The 18,329-nt window shown below is 45.7% G+C and overlaps 1 long non-coding RNA gene across 1 annotated transcript in view; it reads right to left on the bottom strand.

The window, feature by feature from the left end:
• Window positions 1–18,329, bottom strand: part of LOC132810134 (uncharacterized) — a 33,048-nt gene that overhangs the window by 8,608 nt on the left and 6,111 nt on the right. Inside the window, exons 4-5 of the long non-coding RNA XR_009642739.1 lie at window positions 17,693–17,779; window positions 3,929–4,032 (exon numbers count right to left, since the gene is read on the bottom strand). This is a non-coding gene — a long non-coding RNA (uncharacterized LOC132810134). The remainder of the gene's footprint in view (window positions 1–3,928; window positions 4,033–17,692; window positions 17,780–18,329) is intronic.

The raw sequence follows: 18,329 nt of genomic DNA on the forward strand, positions 1-18,329 counted from the left end.
AGATACACGGAAAGGTTGAATAGGCTGCTTTTCCTGGAGCGTCAAAGGCTGAGGGGTGACCTTATAAGAGGTTTATAAAATCAGGAGGGGCAGGGATAAGGTAAATAGACAAGGTCTTCTCCCCTCAATGTTGTGGGAGGGGGTGATGAGTAGGGGGAGAAAAAACAGAGGGGGGAGGGAGACACAGTTATTTTATAGATCTACATCTCAACCACATTCCTGCTTTCTCCCCATCCCCTTTAATCCCTCTGAAGGGCTCAGAACAATTGCATAGTTCCACGGAAGTAAAGTTTCACGGAGATCAGGTGCTGAAGGTTGCGTTTGCGACACTGACCTGTATTGGTAAGTGCAGTGATCAACAAAAGGAACCGGGTTCGATTCCACTCTGTGTGGTGTTTGCACATTCTCCCTCTGTATATTTGTGTGGGCTTCCATTCTGTGTCTGTTTCCATTCCAGACACCTCTATGACTCTGTTTTGCGAAACGTGAAGGGTTTCAGAAAATATCTCCAAGGTTATTGTTCGGATTGTGGAGTTAAAGGGAGAGGCTGAATAGTCAGAGTATAGAGATGTCCAGCATGGAAACAGACCTTTTGGTCCAACCCGTCCATGCCGACCAGATATCCAAACCCTATCTAGTCCCACTTACCAGCACCCGGCCCATATCCCTCCAAACCCTTCCTATTCATATACCCATCCAAATGCCTCTTAAATATTGCAATTGTACCAGCCTCCACCACTTCCTCTGGCAGCTCATTCCATACACATAGCAGAATAGGCTGAGACTTTTTCCCTGGAGCATCAGAGACTGAGGGATTACCTTATGAAGGAGCACAGACAGGATGAACAGTCAAGATCTTTGTTTCCATCCAGTGTCAGGGAGTTCAAAACTAGAGAACATTAGGTTTAAGGTGAGAGGGGAAAGAGTGAAAAGGGATCTGAAGGGCAAACATTTCACTCGGAGGTTGCTGTGTGTCTGGAATGAGCTGCAACAGGAGTAATGAATGCATGGAGGGTTACAACATTTAAAAGGCATCTGGAGGGGCACATGAATAGAAAGTGTTCAGAGTGATATAGGCCAACTCTCCCAAATGGGACTGGATCAGTGTAGAATATCTGATTGATATGGATGAGTTAGATTGAAGGGTCTGTTTCCTTGCTGTAAAACTCTATGACCCTAAGTGCCTCAGCAAAATGGTGGAAATCTTCAATAAAAACAAAAAGTACTGGAGATCCTCAGAAGGTCAGGCAGCATTTGAATTGATGACAGATGTAGGAAACACTGCAGAAGTTTTTAGATGACCACAACAGGCATGTGTGCTTGCTGACCGGTATGGATAAGATGGGGACATTGTGTTCAACAGTTTTATACCAGAGACTCTGACCCCATTTTATTCTGTATTTCTCTGTGACTCCCTCTTTTCGGAAGCTGGCAGGATGGGAAGCAGTAGAGGATGTAAATGATGTGTGACCTTCCTAGTGAGAGGATTCGAGTACAGGAGCAGGGATCCCTTTCTGGAAGGGCCTTGGTAAGACCACACCTGGAGTACTGTATACACCTTGGTTCCCCTTTCCCAAGGAAGGCTCTCCCGGTCATTGAGAGACAGTAAAGGAGGGTCACCAGACTGAGCCCTGGGATGTGGAGATAGTTAAGGGCTGCAGATGCTGGAAGTCAGAGTCTATACAATGTGGGCCTGGGGAAGTGCAGCAGGTCAGGCAGTATCAGAGGAGCAGGAAGGTTGATGTTGTGTGTCGGGACCCTTTGTCAGTCGTGATGAATAGTCCTGACCCGAAACATAAACTTTCCAGCCCCATCGTATTCATGCTGGTCATCAAGCACCTATTTATTCTAGCCCCACGTTCTGGCACTCAGCGTGTAACCGATATTGTAGTGTTCTGTGTGATCATCTCAATACTTCTTCAAGGCTGCAATGTTTCCTGCTCCTGTCACCATTTCAATTGATGCCAGACCTGCTGAGGATCTCCAGCATGTTTTGTTTTTATTGTAGATTTCCACCATTTTGCTGAAACATTTGGAGACAGATTTTATTGACTCTGATTCCTGGGATGACAGGACTGATGGATGAAGAGGGACTCAATCCTCATTTAATCCTCCTTTCCTTTGGCTTTCTGAGCTGCTGACTACATCACTAATATTCTACCACCCGTTCCCTGACCCGAATCTGACCCATCTAAGCCTACACTTTAGTTCCCATTGCCCTGCCAGACTAGTTACAACCTCACCAAGGGAAATGCAAAAGCCCCCACCAGAATTGTCTCAGCTCTACCCAGGGGTAACCTGTCAGGGTGGTATAAGTCCCACCTAACCCGAAACAGTCCCAGTCCCTGAACAATCTAAACCTTCTCTGCTACACCATTTCCCCAGCCACACATCCAGCTGATCTGCCCTCTTTTTCCCTCTCTCACTAGCACATGGTACTGGGAGCAAGTCTCGCATTATTACATTTCAGGAACTACATTTTACTGTATCCCTGATCTCTCTGTATCCATCTTTCAGGCTCGGATCCCTTGTTTAGCGATGTCGTTGGTATCTGTGTTCTACAACCACTAGCTTTACCCTCCACACACCATCCTGGATTCATGTCTTTGGCCACAGAAGTGCCCACCCTAACCCTGACCATTGAATCCCCAGTCACTATAGCCGTGTTTCCTCTCTTTCCTCCCGTACTGTGCAGCATAGCTATCTGTGGTGTCATGAACCTAGCTGTTGCTGATTTCTCCTCAGAGACCACCCCACCTGGTCCCCCCAAACAGAATCCGAAGTGCTATACAGCATCTGTTTGACAAAGGGAATAACCACTGAGGACTCCTGCACTCCCTTCCTGAGCCTTTTACTTGATCTGATGCTCACCCATTCCCTTTCTGCCTGTGTAACCCTCACCTGCAGTGTGACTAACTCACTAAACGTGCTGTCAATAACATGCTCAGTATTACAGATGCTCCACAGTGAGTCCACTCACAGCTCCAGGTCTGAAAAGCAGTTTCCCAGTAGCTGCAGATGGGAACCCTTCCTGCACACACAGCCGTCAGGGACACTGAAAGCGTCCGTTATTTCCCACATCGTACAAGAGGAGCACACCACGGGTCTGAGGGCTCCTGTCACAACATCGCTCTAGATTCATCTCATTACTCCCATTGAGAGAATTTAAATGAGTGAACATTTCACTTCAAACATGTCCATTATAATTAAAAATACACCTTTACTTAAGCTGATATATCATACTTTAAAAACTTAAATACTCCGCAGGTGTCACTTACAAACTGGCTGTTCCCATTGGGACCAGGTGAGTTTCTGAACGGCCAGAACTAAAACTGAGTTTCAGTTTCACCTTCTCCTTGTCTCACTTCACTCTATTTTCATCTAACTCCAAAACACACTCATTGAGCCAAGCAGCCCTCACAGTGCAGCCCTGTTATTTTCATTGTCTGCTCACACCTACACTGCCCTCAACCTCCTGTCCTGTTCCAATGCGTCTCAATGGGAGCTCAGGAACAGCATCTAATCTTTCAGTTCAGCCCTTTGTAACCCCAGAGTCAACATGGACCTCAGCAGTTTCTGAATGAACAGACAGTTGTCAGAATCTGGAACGTTCAATCTGAAATGTTGTTGGAAATTGAGTCCATGAGGAATTTTAATGGGAAGTTTGCAGGGAATTGGAAGTAGAGAGTATACAGGTTAACATCATGGAGTGGATGATTGGGACTAAATCTGACAGTTCCTGCAAAGAGACGAGGTGTAATTTGGATAAATCTGTGCTCTCTCTTAAGACAATACCTCCTTCCACAGCTGCAGGGCCAAGAATTGAACACAAACCCCAAGGGTGATCCAACTATGAACTTGAAGATCTTCCTGCTATTTGCTTGACAAAAATATTGGAGATATTTTCCCACAGACCGAACAGACAAACCTTTCTCCTTCCACAGTTAAATGCCAATGGTATTCAGATCCTGATGACTCAGCTGACTGTAGAAAATGGTTTTTGAGATTCCAGTCTCAATTATTCTCAATATCCTATAAAAAGAATTCACAAAACAAAGATCACAGTCAGTGCAAGATAAATAGTAAAGGCACACACTTCTCTTGGTATGTTTGATGTGTAAATGCTCCTCTTCAAATCACCCCTCCCCCACCCAGGAAGAGGACATGTCCGAGCGCCTCGCTGTACCTTAGCACCAAATAAAGATGGTGGCCAAAACCCAGGACCTCTCACTGCCCGAGGCCCAAGCCATCTTCCCTTTTGCTGCAAATGTGGGACCAAGAGTTTCTAATTCAGACTAACGACCTGCACAGAGTGTAAGTAAACCCTCCCAATCTACACTGAAACATTTCATCCGGTTTCTGCTGCCGCCCTCCCCTTTCCCGTTTCCTCCCTCTGCAAACATCAAGGGTTTAAAGTCTGGTTGAAGATTTGTAGCTCGGGTGTCCGTTGTTGTGGTTCTGTTCGCCGAGCTGGACGTTTTTGCTGCAAACGTTTCGTTCCCTGGCTAGGGAACATCATCAGTGCTATTGGAGCCTCCTGTGAAGCGCTGCTTTGATGTTTCTTCCGGTATTTATAGTGGTTTGTTCTTGCCGCGTCCGGGTGTCAGTTTCAGCTGTAGTAGTTTGTATGTGGGGTCCAGGTCGATGTGTCTGTTGATGTCCATCAACAGACACATCGACCTGGACCCCATATACAAACTACTACAGCTGAAACTGACACCCGGACGCGGCAAGAACAAACCACTATAAATACCGGAAGAAACATCAAAGCAGCGCTTCACAGGAGGCTCCAATAGCACTGATGATGTTCCCTAGCCAGGGAACGAAACGTTTGCAGCAAAAACTTCCAGCTCGGTGAACAGAACCACAACAAACACCAAGGGCCATTCCGGGTCCCATGACCCTTCCTCAGAACCGACGGTAACTGGGAACATTAGAATCCCTACAGCGTGGAAACAGGCCCTTCGGCCCAACAATTCCACACCCACCCTCCGAATTTTATCCCACCAGACCCATTTCCCTTCTCTGTTACTCTCCATTTTCCCGGACTAATGCACATCCCTGAACACTACGGGAAATGTAACTAGATCAATTCACCCAACCTGCACATCTTTGGACTACATGAGATAGGGGTTAAAGAGTAAATAAGAGGTGGGGACAGGGACCAAAGAGAGACAGGAACATTTGGAAAGACAAAGGAGTGCATAACGATCCGGATGGGAGGGTGGAAAACTGTTAATGGAGGAGACTGGAACCTGGTAGCATCTCAGTGGAGGGGGTGGAAATGGCGGCTGATGATCTACATTCTGCTGCAAAACAGACCCTGAGCTTCCAGTTGCCTGTTACTTTAACACACGAGTCTGTTCCCTGGCCAACATCTCTGTCTCATGCTTACTGCAGTGTTCCAGTGAAGCTTGATGCAAGCTGGCAGAACACTCCAGAACATATCAAATGGCTTCCGATTTCAAGTACTGCAATTTCCCCTCCCATGTGGTCAATAATACTCTCCAGTGTATCTCCTCCACCTCCCACACCAATTCATTTGAATTCCATGCCTCCAACTACAACAAGGATGGAATTGCCATAGTCCTCACTTTCCACCCAGATACAATGCATCATCCTTTCCCATCTCCAGCACTTGCAATCAGACTCCACCACCAGAGATATATTTTCCCTCCGAATCCCTTTCAGCTTCCATAGAGACCATTCCCTCTGTGACTTCCTCATTAGATCAATGTTCCCCACCAACCCATCTTCCACCTCCCAGCACCTTCACTTTCCACTGCAAGAGGTGTAAAACCTGTGCCCACACCTTCCCCTCACCTCTGTCCAAGGGACCACAGGATCCTCCCACATTCGGCAGAGATTTCCCTGCCCACCCAAACACCTCACCTATTGTGTCCGTTGCTCTCGATGTGGTCTCCTCTACACAAGTCAGGACGCCAACTTGTGGAATACTTCAGGGGACATTTCTGGGACACATGCACCAACCAATCCCATCACCCTGAGGCTGACTACTTCAGCAACACTCCCTCCGCCGCCACGCTATCAAGGGCATACAAGTCCTGGGTGTCCTCCACCCCCAAATCCGAGCCACCCGACGCCTAGAGGAAGGACACCTCATCTTCCATCTTGGGACCTTTCAACCACACAAGCATCAACGTTTCCTCATCTCCCCTCCACCACCTTACTACAGATTTAACCCTCCAACTCGGCACCACCCTTTTGAACTGTCCCACCTGTCCATCATCCTTTCCAATTATCCATTTCACCCTTTCACCATTACCCCACCATCTGCAACCACCTATTGCCTCCCTAGCTCCCTTCCCCCAACCCCAACACCCCTCCCTACTTATCTCTCAGCCCTCTTCCCCCACCACCTACATTTCTGATCAAGTGCTTATATGCCCAATATGTTGATTCTCCTGTTCTCCTGACCTGCTGTGCTTTTCCAGCACCACAGTTGAACGCAAGCTGGAAAAACAACACCTCATCTCCCACTTGGGAACCGTGAAATCCTCTGGCTTCAACATCGAATTCAATAATTTTAGGTCCTGAACTCTCCCACGACTTAGTTTATTTGCCCCCTATCCGACATACCAGGCCTTGTTATTTCATAGCCTGCCATTACACACGACCTATGGTTTAGCCACTAAAAGTCCTCATAAACAGCTTTTAACCCTCCCCCAGCTAGCTTGTTATCGACTCCTTTGTCCAACTGTTCCAATCTCTCTCTTTGGACTCTATCCCCTCCTATCATTTACACCCTAACCCCTACCTTCTGCATATAAACCGACATCGCTTTCGCAGTAACATCAGTACCTGAGGGAGGGTCACCAGATCCAAAATGCGAACTGATTTCTCTTCACAGATGCTGCCAGATCTGCTGAGCTTTTCCAGTACCTTCTGGTTGTTGTGTGTGATTTACAGCATCTGCAATTCTTTTGGCTCTAATTTACCCGGAGTGTCTATTTCAGGTCTAGCAGACTGAAACAATGTTTATCAATCTTCCCAGTCCATACTAACTGCATCTCTCTCCCAGTCCCTTCACACTCACTGAGTCCCCCCAATACAGTGACACTGCGCCTGCAAAGCTCATGGTCATGTGTTGGTCCACTAGACCCACCCCTCACTCACTCCCATTGGCTGGAGGATCACACCAACTCTCCAATTGGTCTGAAGCTGTGTCAATCAGCCAGGCCCCATTGTGACATGAGTGTTGGGATCCTCCCAGGGGCATCGGAGGCTGAGGGGCGACCAAATAGACATTTATAAAATCATGGGGGGCATTGATGGGATAAATAGACAAGGTCTTTTCCCTGGGGTGGGGGAGTCCAGAACAAGAGGGTATAGGTTTAAGATGAGAGGGGAAGGATTTAAAAGGGATCCGAGGGACAATTTCTTTCACACTGAGGTTGGTGGCTGGATGGAATCTTCTGTTGGGAAGTGGAGGAGGTTGGTACAATTATACCATTTGGCCTCTGGATGGGTATATGACTAGGAAGGGTGTAGACGGATATGTGCCAAGTGTTGACAAATGGGACTAGTTTAGTTTGGGATATCTGGTAGGCATAGACCAGTTTAACCAAAAGGTTTGTTTTCATGCTGTACATCTCTACGACTCTGCCCTGTGATGAGCTTCATCATTCAGTGAACGGGGTAGTATCACTGAGCACAGGGGCCATATCCTTCTCAACCTTGCCTAATCACATATCCAATCAGATGCCTTTTAAATGTTGCATTGTACCAGCCTCCACACTTTCTCTGGCAGCTCATTCCATACACATACCACGTTCAGCCTGAAAATAATGCCCCTTACATCCCTTTTAAATCCATTCCCTCACACCTTAAAAGCCTGTGCTCTCTGGTTTTGGACCCACCTAACGTGGGGAAAAGATCCTGGCTGTTCACCCTTACCATGTCCCTCACGAGTGTATCAATCACGGAGGTCACCTTTCAGCATCCGATGCTCCAGGGGAAACAGCCCCTTCCAATTCAGCCTCTCCCTATATCTCAAACTCTCAACCATGGCAACATCGCTGTGCGCTTTTCCTGAAGCCTTTCAAGTTTCACAACATCATCCCTATCGTGAGGAAACCAGAACTGAAAGCAGAATTCGAGAAGTAGCAGAATCAATGCTCTGTACAGCCACAAAAAAATGTCGCAACTCCTATACTCAATGCACTGACCAATAAAGGCAGGTGCTCCAAACACCTTCTTCACTACCCTGCCCAAGATTCCACTTTCAAGCAACTGTGAACCTTCACTCCAAGGTCTCTTTGTTCAGCAACACTCCCCAGGACCTCCCAATTAAGTGAACAAGTCCTGCCCTGGTTTGCTTTTCCAAAATGCAGAATATCATATTTATCTACATTAAACCCATCTGCCACTCCTTAGCCCATTTGATTGAAGTCCCATTGTACTGAGGTAACCTTCTTCACTGTCCATTACACCTCCAATTTTGGTGTCTACTGTAAACTTACTAACCATACCTCATATATTCACATAGAAATCACTGATATAATTGACAATAAGCAGTGGACCCAGCACCCATCCTGACAGCATGTTTCTCACACAGGCCTCCAGTCCGAAAAGCAACCCTCTACTACTACCAAAAGAGAAAATGCTGGAAAATCTCAGCAGGTCCAGCAGGACCTGTAAGGAGAGAAAAGAGCTGACATTGAGTCTAGCTGACCCTTTGTCAAAGCTGAGCGGTGCATGGCCCTGAGTGTGGCTTTTAGGGTGCTGCGAGAACAACAGTTGGAAAAATGTTGTACATCGTGCAAGTATCTATAATCCTGGAGGCTGCATGCAGGATGGAATCTGAACTGAAATCCACGTGGACTAAGTCAGAGGAGAAGACAGTCACTGAGGAAGGAAATATGGCTGTGGAAGCGAGTCTTATAAATAACATGTCCAACACTGAGAGAAAAGAAAAGCAGTGGAGGTGGACAGGGGGGAGAGAGACAAATGAAAATCCTGTCGGAGAACACAGCAATACTTTTTCAGGGTAGGCATTCCTGGAAGAGAGGTGGCAGTGGGTTAAACACTGGATAAAAGGAAATTACTGCGCATGCTGGAATCTGAAACCAAAAGAGAAAATGCTGGAAAATCTCAGCAGGTCTGGCAGCATCTGTAAGGGGAGAAAAGAGCTGACGTTTCGAGTCTAACTGACCCTTTGTCAAAACTGATTACAGGTATTTGCACGATATACAACATTTTTCCAACTGCTGTTCCATTCACTACTACCCTGGCTGCTTAGCAAGGTTAGAGCTCATGGAATACAGGGAGAACTAGTCATTTGGATACAGAACTGGCAGAAAGGCAGAAGACAGAGGGTGGCGGTGGAGAGTTGTTTTACAGACTGGAAGCCTGGTGACCAGTGGAATACTACAAGGATCAGTGCTGGGTCCACTTCTTTTGTCATTGACATAAATGATTTGGATAAGATGGAAGGTATAGTCAGCAAGTTTGCAGATGACACAAAAATTGAAAGTGTAGTGGACAACAAAGAAGGTTACCTCCGAATACGACAGGATCTTGATCAGTTGGGCCAATGGGCTGACAAGTGGCAGATGAAGTTTAATTTAGGTAATTGTGAGGTGCTGCATTTTGGGAAAGCAAATCTTAGCAGGACTGATACACTTAATGGTAAGGTCCTGAGGAGTGTTGCTGCACAAAGAGACTTTGGAGTGCAGGGTCATGGCTCCTTGAAAGTGAAGTCGTAGGTAGAGAGGATAATGAAGGAGGTGTTTGGTATGCTTTCCTTTATTGGTCAGAGTAATGAGTACAGAGTTGGGAGGTTATGTTGCGACTGGACAGAACATTGGACATTCCAAAAAGCCACTTTTGGAATATTGCGTGCAAATCTGGTCTCATTCCTATCGGAAAAATGTTGTGAAATTGAAAGGGTTCAGAAAAGATTTACAAGGATGTTGCCAGAGTTGGAGGATTTGACCTATAGGGAGAGGTTGACCAGGCTGCGGCTGTTTTCCCTGAAGCGTTGGGGGCTGAAGGGTGCCCTTATAGACGTATATAAAATCATGAGGGGTGTGGATAGGACAAATAGATAAAGTCCTTTCCCTTGGGTGGGGGAATTCCAGAACGAGAGGGCATAGGTTTAGGGTGAGAGGGGAAAGATATGAAAGAGACCAGAGAGGCAACGTTTTCATGTAGAGGGTGCTGTGTGCATGGAATCAGCTGCCAGAAGATGTGGTGAAGGCTGGTACAATTGTAACAATGATAATCCATCTAGATGGCTATATGATTAGGAAGGTTTGGAAGGATATGGGCTGGGTGCTAGCAGGTTGGACTAGATGGGTTAGGGTAAGTGGTTGGCATGGACGGTATGGGCTGAAGGGTCTGTTTCCATGTTATACATCTCTATGATTCTATGACATTCTAGACAATTCTGTATCCAAATAGCAAGTTCTCCCTGTAATCTACAGTGTCTAACTTGCTAACCAGTCTGTTATGTAGAACCTTGTGTCTTCCTGAAGTCCAAGTTAGTGACTTCCATGTACAAAGCCTTGCTACCTCTCCCTAATCATTTCTTGCCTTTCCAATTACAGGTAAATCATGTCCCTGAGAATCCCTTCCAACAACTTCTCTGCCACTGACTTCAGGCTCACCGGTCTATTGTTCCCTGGCCTTTCCTTCACACCTTTCTCAAATTATGGCGCCCATCTTCCAGCACCCCCTGTGACTATCAATGACACAAATATCTCAGCGAGGGGTCCAGCAAACGCTTCCCTAGCTTCCCACAAAGTTCTGGGTTACACCTGAGCAGGTCCCAGGGATTTATCCACCTTGCTACCGTTTAAGATATCCAGTACCACCTCCTCTGTAATATGGACACTTGTCACGTTATCACTATTTATTTCTCCAAACACTCTCACTGCCACATCCTCTTTTAGTAAAAGAATCTCTCCCATCTCCTGCGGTTCCACAGACAACCTTGATGATTTTTGTGGGTACCTATTCTCTGCCTGGTTACTTGTTTGTCCTTAGTGTATTTGTAGAATCGCTTTGGATTCTCCTTAAACCTATTTCCTAAAACTATTTCATGCCTCCTGGTTTCCCTCGAGTATACTCCTACTGCCCCTACTGCTGTGCAGAGGGAGCTGGGTGTCCTTGTGCATGAATCACAGGAAGTTGGTTTGCAGGTACAGCAGGTAATTAAGGCAGTGAAGGGAATATTGTCCTTCATTGCCAGAGGGATGGTTATGCTGCAGCTGTACAGGGTGCTGGGGAGGCCACACCTGGAGTACTCTGTACATTAGCAAGGATGTACTGGCACTGGAGGGAGAACAGAGGAGGGTCACTAGTTTGAGTTGGGAGTTGTGAGGGTTGGTGTATGTGGAGAGATTGAGAAAAATGGTTCTATACTCATTGTAATTTAGAAGAATGGGAGGTTGGATACGAATGAGGGGAGTAGATAAGATAGAAGCAGGGAGGCTATTCTTCACTGGGGGCAGGTCAAACTACAGAGCATAACCTCAAAATAAGGGGGAGCAGATTTAGGACTGAGTTCAGGAGGAGCTTCTTCAGCTAAAGGGTTGTGAATCTGTGGAATTCCCTGCCGAGTGCAGCATTTGACGTGATCTTCTTGAATGCCTTTAAGGCAAAAGGTAGATTTGGGAAAATGAGAGGAATTCAGGGTTATGGTGGGAGAGCAGGAAAGTGGAGCTGAGGCCATGAAAAGATCAGCCCTGATCTTATTGAATGGCAGAGCAGGCTAGAGGGGCCAGGTGGCCTACTCTTGCTTCTCTTCCTTATGTTCTTATGTTGCCACTTTCCAGCCATCCCTTTCCCTGGGAATAACATCCCAAAAACAAATTTTGAAAGTTCTTGCCTTGTGCCATCAAAATTGGCCTTTGTCCAATTTAGAAACTTAACCATTAGACCTGGTCTATTATTTTCTGTAACTATTTTAAAACGAGTAGAATTATCAGAGAATCCCGACAGTGTGGAATGAGACCATTCTGCCCATCACATTGATACTGACCCTCAGAACCACCTAACCTTCACCTGTAACGTTGCATGTCCCCGAACCATCCAACCTGCACATCCCTAAACACTGTGGGCAATTCAGCCTAGATAATCCACGCAACCTGCACATCCCTGAACACTGTGGGTAATTCAGCCTGGATAATCCAACCTACCCTGCACATCTTTGGACAATGGGAGGAAACCAGAGCACCTGGACGAAACCCACGCAGTTAACCCCAATAAGGTGGATCATCCTTTTCTTATTTCCCAGTTCCACCCAAATAACTTCACTGGACGTACGCCCAGGAATATCCTCCCTAAGCACAACCATAATGCTACTCCTAATCAAAAACTCCACTCCTCCTCTCTTGTTCCCCCTTTCTATCCTTGCTATAGCATCTATACCTCAGAACATTAAGCTGCCAGTCCTACCCATCCCAGAGCCACCTTTCTGTAATACCCATGATATCCCAATCCCATGTTCAAAACCATACCCTCAGCTCATCTGCCTTCCCTGTCAGGCCTCTTGCATTGAAATGAATGTAGTGTAAGTGTTCAGTCCCACCTCGTTCTGTGCCTTGCCCTTGCCTGCCTTGACTATTTGACCTCTGAACTGTACCAGCCTCAGACATACCTCTTTTCTCACGATCTGTTTGGGATCACACCCACTCCCTCATTGGTTTAATGCCTCCTGAGTAGCACTAACAAATCTCCGTGCCTGGATATTAGACACCGTCCAAATCAGGTACAATCCATCCTTATGCAGGTGAACTCTACTCAAGAGGAGATGATCCAAAAATGTGAATCCTTTTCCCCTGCTTCAGCTCCTTAGCCATTCATCCAGCACCTCCTCCTCTGTAATATGGACAATGATCAAGGTGTCACCATTTATTTACCCACATTCTATATACCTCATGTACTTATTCATAGTAAACACTGATGCAAAATATTTGTTTCCCTATCCCGCCCATCGCCTGAAGCTCCACACAATGGCTGCCTTGTTGATCTTTGAGGGTCTCTGTTTTCTCCCTAGTTAGCCTTTTGTTCTTAATATATTTATAAAAGCCCTTTGGATTTTTATCCTTCACCCTATTTTCCAAATCTATCTCACATCCCCTTTTTGCCTCCTAATTTCCCTCTTAATTATACTCCTACTGCCTTTGTACTCCAAAGGATATTTTGGATTGGAATAAATGCAAAATATTACATCTTGATAAAACAAACGAGGGCAGGACTTACACTCATTAAAATTTGGGCCTCAAGTAGTGATATGGAACAAAGAGTCTGAGGGCTTCCCGTCATTGAGGTTTGTGTTACATGTAGACAGGGTGGTTATGAAGGTGGTCAGCACGTACCTTCGTTGCTCAGACCTTTGACAATAGGAATTGGGACATTATGTTGAGGTTGTACAGGATGTTGGGGAATTCTCTTCTGGAATACTGTGCCCAGTTCTGGTTGTGCTGTTATAGGACAGATATTATTAAATCGGCGCGGGTTCAGAAGAGATTTACCAGCATGTTGCCATGAATGGAGGGATTGAATTATAAGGAGAGGCTGGATAGGCTGGGAATTTTTTCACTGGAGTGCAGGAGGTTGAGGTTATGAAAGGTTTATAAAATCACAAAGAGTTTAGATAGTGTGGATGGACGGTGGAGAGGGGGGATTCAAAACTCGTGTGCATTCATTTTGGGAAGTGATGAGAAAGGTTTGAGAAAATACATTAACGATTTTTTTTAAAATTACACAGGTGGAATGAACTTCCAGAGGAAGTGGTAGCTGTAAATACAATTACAATATTTAAAAGACATTCAGAGAAGTACATAAATAGGAAATATCTGGATGGATGTGGACCAAGCAGAGGCAGGTACAATTAGTTCAGTTTGGAATTATGGTCGGCATGGACTGGTTGGCCCACAGGGCCTGTTTCCTTGCTGTATAACATTATGACTCTAATTCTCACTAACTCTAAATTCCTCCATCCTCAACTCTCCCGATCACTGTCACCTCATCCAGCTTTAAAACTCTTCTTTATTTATATAATACCTCTCTAGCCACAGAACACTCCGTATCTCATGTCCTCCAGTTTCTCAAATCTCTGTGATATGTGCCTTTCTTTAGTCCCAGCCTTGAGGATGCCCTCATTCACTCCGATTGGTTGGAGGACAAACTGGTACGACCTGGTCCTCCAGTACTGCCCTCTGCCCCCTATTGGCCTGCGCTGACATCAATTATCCGGGGCCCATTGTGAAGTGAGTGGTTGGCTCCTGCCTCTCTCTGCCCTGGGATGAGCTTCAACAATCACAGTCAATGGGGCAGTATCACAGAGCACAGGGGCTGGGGGCTATTCAGCCCATTGGGGATGTATCCTCTCCCTCTGGAGATGCTGCAAATCTGTCCCAATTCCCTTCCCATTTGCCCATAGCCCCCCAAATCTTCCCTTAAAATGTAAAATTCCAAATCTGTTTATGAATAACTGCTGAGTCTGTGTCCAGCTGCCATTCAGACTGTTCCAGATGCTCAGAACATACTGAATAAAATAATGTTCACATAATCACATATTACTTGCCAATTACCTGAAAATAGTTACGAAAATTGTGACATTGTTAACAATTCCCCTCTCTCTGCAGATTAAATATCCTCGAAACAAATTTGCAGTTGGTCAAAATCACTGCTTAACTTTCTCAGCTCCAAGAACAATTATCTGTGCTTCTGCTAGCTCTCCACAAAAGAGGAATACACCTTATTTTCATTTATTAGTGTCATAGAGATGTACAGCACAGAAACAGACCTTTGGTCCAATTTGTCCATGCCAACCAGGAATCCTCAACAACTGGAGCCCCATTTGCCAGTACTTGGTCTGTATCATTTGAAACTCTTCCTATTCATGTACCCAATTGATGCCTTTCAAATGTTGTAATTGTATCAGCCTCCACTACATCATCTGGCAGCTCAGTCCACACACACACACACCACACACAGCTTGAAAACTTTGCCCCTTAGATCCGTTTTAAATCTTTGCCCTCTCAACTTAAGCCCATGTGATCTTGTTTTGAACCCACCTAACCTGGGGGGAAAGACCCTGGCTGTTCACCTTATCCATGCCCCTCATGCTTTTATAAATCTCCATGAAGTCACCTTTCAGTCTTTGACTCTCCAGGGAAATTAACCCTGGCCTATTCAGCCTCTCCCTGTAGCCCAAATCCTCCAATCCTAGCAAAGTCTTTGTAAATCTTGTCTGAACTCTTTCAAGATTCACAACATCCTTTCCAGAATAGGGAAGTTTGAACTTAAAACATAATTCCTGAAATGGCGTAATCAATGTCCTGTCCAGCCTCAATTTGACGCCCCAGCTTCTGTACTCAATGCATTGACCAATAAATATAAGCATACCAAACACTACCTTCACTAGTCTGCCTATCTATGACTGTACTTTCAAGGAACAATGAACCTGCTCTCCATGGTCTCTATGTTCCGCAACATTCCCAAGGACTTTACCATTAAGTGTATAAGTCCTGCTCTGATTTGCCTTTCCAAAATCCAACAGCTTACATTTGTCTAAATTGAACCCAGTCTGCCATTCCTCGCCCCAATGGCCCATCTGGTCAAGATGCTGTTGCCTTCTGAACTAACCTTCTTCACTGTCCACTACACCTCCAATTTTGGTGTCTTCTGTAAACCCACTGACCATATCTCATATATTCACATCCAAGTCAATTATTTAAGGACCCAATATCCATTTCTGCAGCACATTGCTGCTCACAGACCTCCAGTCCGCAAAGCAACCCTCCATCACCACCCTCTGCCTCCTACCTTCAAGCCAGTTTTGTATCCAAATGGCAAGTTCTCCCAACATTTCATGTTATCTAACCCTGCTAACCAGTCTGCTTTGTGGAACATCGTTCAGTGTCCATATAGACAACATCCAGTCTGCCTTCATCACTCATCTTTGTCACATCTTCAAAAAAACTCAATCAAGTTAGAAAGAGAGAATTTCCCACACACAAAGCCATGTTAACTATCCCTAATCAATCCTGGTCTTTCCAAATACATGTAAATCTTGTCCTTCAGAATCCCTTCCAACAACTTACCTACCACTGATGTTAGGTTGATTGTTCTCTTGTTCCCTAGCCTTTCCTTACCACTTTTTTTAAATAATGGCACCCATCTTCCAGCACCTCACCTGTCACAAACAATGATATAAATACCTCAGGGAGGGGCACTGCCATCACCTTCCTAACTTTCCACAAATTTCTGGGATACACCTGATCAGGTCCCAGGGATTTATCCACCTTGCTACTGGTTAAGACATCCAGTACTTCCTCCTCTATAATATAGACACTTTTCATGTTATCACTATTTATTTCTCCAAACTCTCTAGAATAGAATAGCATGGTATTTCTCCCACCTCCTGTTGTTCCATAGATGGCCTTGTTGATCTTTAAGGGGTCCTATTCTCTGTCTGGTTTTTATTTTATCCTTAATGTATTTGTAGAATCTCTTTGGATTCTCCTTCAACTATTTCCTAGAGATATTTCAAGTCCTCTCTTTGCTCTCCTGATTACCCTCGAGTACATTCCTGTAAAAACGTGATCCTGTACTCCCAATTCCTCCGCCTCTGCCATAGCTGCTCCCAGGAGAAGCAATTCCACTCCAGAACATCCCAGAAAGGTTTCCTCTTTCAAGGACCACATTTCCCTCCCACTTGATCAACAAAGCACTCGGCAACGCATATCCTCCACTTCCTGTACCTCTGCCCTCCCCCCACCCCTCCAACCACAATAAGAATATAATGTTGTTGTGATTCTGTTCGCCGAGCTGGGAGTTTTTGTTGCAAACGTTTCGTCCCCTTTCTAGGTGACATCCTCAGTGCTTGGGAGCCTCCTGTGAAGCGCTTCTGTCATGTTTCCTTTGGCGTTTATAGTGGCGTGTCTCTGCTGCTTCTGGATGTCAGTTGCTGTCTGCTGCAATGGCCGGTATATTGGGTCCAGGTCGATGTGTTTGTTGATAGAATCAGTGGATGAGTGCCATGCCTCTAGGAATTCCCCGGAGGAATTGTCTTTAGGACCCAATATACCAGCCACTGCAGCGGACAGCAACTGACAACCGGAAGCGGCAGAGACAAGCCACTATAAATGCCGAAGGAAACATGACAGAAGTGCTTCACAGGAGGCTCCCAAGCACTGAGGATGTCACCTAGAAAGGGGACGAAACGTTTGCAACAAAAACTCCCAGCTCGGCGAACAGAACCACAACAACGAGCACCCGAGCTACAAATCTTCTCCCAAACTTTGAATAAGAATATAATCCCCCGGTCCTCACCGGCCACCCAATAATCTCCATTAACCTCTGCTATGTCTGCTACCTACAGTCAGACCCCACCACCAGGGATGTATTTCCCTCCCCAGCGCTTTCTATATGCCGCAGAGACCATGGGATCTTTGGTGCTGATGTGATGCCCCACAGATACCTCAGTCACTCACCCCTGCCAAATGGCCTAGTGAGATTATCACTAGATGGATAATCCAGATAACGTTCTGGGGTCCAGGGTTTGGATCCAGTCACAGCAGGCAGTTGAATGTGAATTCAATAAAAATTTGGAATTAAGATTCTATTAAAGACCATGAATCCATTGTTGATTATTGTAAAAAAAACCTCATCAGATTTGCTAATATCCTTCAGGGAAGGAATCTTCCATCCTTACCTGGTCTGGCCTACATGTGACTCCAGACCCACAGCAATGTGGTTGACTCTTTACTGCCCTTTGGGCCCAGTCAGTGACACCCTCATCCTGTGAATGAATAACAAAGAAGGTCAAGTCTTGTACACAACCATACTATTCTTACAGATAAGTGATCTCTTAGCAAATTTACTTCTCAACTCCCTGCTGACTATTGGGGAAGGGGGGGGGGGGGCAATAGTACCATCCCAATAAGGAGATCATCCCTTTCTTATTCCTCAGTTCCACCTGTATAACCTGCCTGGATGTATTCCCAGGAATACTCTCTTGAAGCCCAGCTGTAAAGTTATCCCTAATCAAAAATACCTCTGCTCCTGCTCTGTTGCCCCCTTTCTATCTTTGCTATAGCATCTATACCCTGGAACATGAAGCTGCTGGTCCTATCCATCATTAAGTCATGCCTCTGTAATTGCTGTAATATCCCAGTGCCATGTTCAAAACCATACCCTGAGCTCCTCTGCCTGACCTATCGGGCCTCCTGCATTGAAATAAATGCAGTGTAACTGCTCATTCTGTGCCTCGCCCTGGTCTACCTTGACTGTTTGACGTCTGACTTAGCTCTTCCCTCACTCTCTCTCTCTGGGTTTACCCACATTCCTTC

The sequence above is a fragment of the Hemiscyllium ocellatum genome, unplaced genomic scaffold (genome assembly GCF_020745735.1).
Source record: "Hemiscyllium ocellatum isolate sHemOce1 unplaced genomic scaffold, sHemOce1.pat.X.cur. scaffold_152_pat_ctg1, whole genome shotgun sequence".
Lineage (NCBI taxonomy): Eukaryota > Metazoa > Chordata > Chondrichthyes > Orectolobiformes > Hemiscylliidae > Hemiscyllium > Hemiscyllium ocellatum.